Genomic DNA, 1932 nt, shown 5'->3' on the forward strand with positions numbered 1-1932 from the left:
AGAAACTACTCATTCATTATGTCAGCACTAATATGATGTTTCACTTCTTCCATGCAGGGGTGTTATGGATGGATTCAATGTTAATACACAGAGTCATCTTGTCCCTGTGCTTGCAACATCTGTTAAGGTGATTAAATACTAAAATTCTGTATTGTAAACGTCCTTTTTAATTTCCTAAATAAACTTGAGTAGTTCGAAACATAAAATTAGAATCAATTCTCCACTCCATTTCTTCTTGACTTGGCTGCAACTTCCTTCGATGATGTTCTTTTTCTGTCCAATCGGAAGTGATGACATTTTGATTGGAAGCAAGATTTTTGAGAGGAATCAACACTAAATTTTTTTTCCCATCTCTATTGTTTCATCTTGGTTTTTTTGTGTGCATGTGTATCTATATATATTTTGGAGAGGAATATACATATTTTACTTTACTTTGCATATCAAAAAAGAATTCTCCTGCAGTCACTTTACAAACAATTGAATAATCTCAAGTATTTATTTATGATTGCATTTATTTTATACTGCATTCACTTTAAAACCAACTAAATAGTCCCTAAATTAAAATGAACCACACATGCCATAATAACTCTGAATGAACTTTTTGAAGATAAGGAGAAAATATATCGTTAAAACTTAAAATCCATATATGTTCTCAAGTCAATTCTTTTAGCAACTATTCTAACTCTGAAACATTTAATCTTTCCCTTGTAGTCTTTCTTGGTCTTGAAAAGCAACTTACATTTAACAATCTAATGTCTTTGGTGGAGCTCAGCAATATCTTATACATTATTATGAAACATTGTTAACATTTCATCTTTCATGGCATTAATCCACATATGAGATTAAGAACTTGAAATAGCTTCATAATATATTATTGGTTCAACATTCTCTCCTCTATCAAAATCACTTTCACCATTTAAACAAGTTAGTTATTTTAAATAGCCAACCTCCTTTGTATAATTAATCTTTTCAGTGGAGGAAAATTTGTGGTTGGAATTAGTGCAATAGTTTCTTCTCTAATTGATAAAGGAGTCTCAATTGTCTTAAAATGCTCTTTAGGAATGAAACTGTCTATGTTTCACTTGACCAACATTTAATTCTAAAGCTTTATCATTTGAGACAAAAAAATTCAGGGGCCATGAACATGGCAACTGTGGGCTCTGAAAATTCGGCCCCGGCCTCCCCGCCGCACGTTTTTCTTTTCTATTCGGTGAGGGAGTTTTAACTGAATAAGTTCCGAGGTAAATTTTGGAAGGCAGATGGGTTTGTAGATAAGACACTACCCAGAGATTTCGCCCTCATTTTGTGAGGACTTTATGATCTGAGTTTTGGTTTCTTATAGGCGCAAGCCCCTATAGTTAATTACCCCTCCCGATCACGAGAGAGAACTTTCGATTAAGGCTAGTCGTCGATCAGATACGTAGAAAATACGTGTTATCTGGCATATAGTAGCATCAATGGGTTTGGAAATTTGGAGAATTTGGAAGATTGAAAGATGTTTAGAATTTGGGTTAGGAGACTTGATAAATTTGATATTTAAAACTGAAATTTTCACCATCTGGAACTTAAAGCGGATGGTGGGGGAATGGATGAAGACCCGATCAAGATCCCGTGGTTCCGTCATCCCGGGCCATCGTGGGCCCTGGTCTACTTAGTCAGAGGAGGTAGTTGACCCAACCTGACAAAAGGATCCTTGTCGGCAGCCATGGGTTGCTTCGTCCAAGGGGACCTTATAGATCTGGGTTGGATGTTTGTCTAAGGGGACAAATTTGAATCCACCATAGCTAACAAAGGGCTTTGTTCCCTATCGATCATATCCTATTGATTCATATCTCAAGGATTTAATGCCATTAAGGAGCATATTGGCTCTGGCCATAACCACTATCTGTGGTGCCATTTGGCGTCAAAACCACTCAGTTCAGAGGGCCTCAG

The sequence above is a fragment of the Dendrobium catenatum genome, unplaced genomic scaffold (genome assembly GCF_001605985.2).
Source record: "Dendrobium catenatum unplaced genomic scaffold, ASM160598v2 fragScaff_scaffold_447, whole genome shotgun sequence".
Classification (NCBI taxonomy): Eukaryota; Viridiplantae; Streptophyta; class Magnoliopsida; order Asparagales; family Orchidaceae; genus Dendrobium; species Dendrobium catenatum.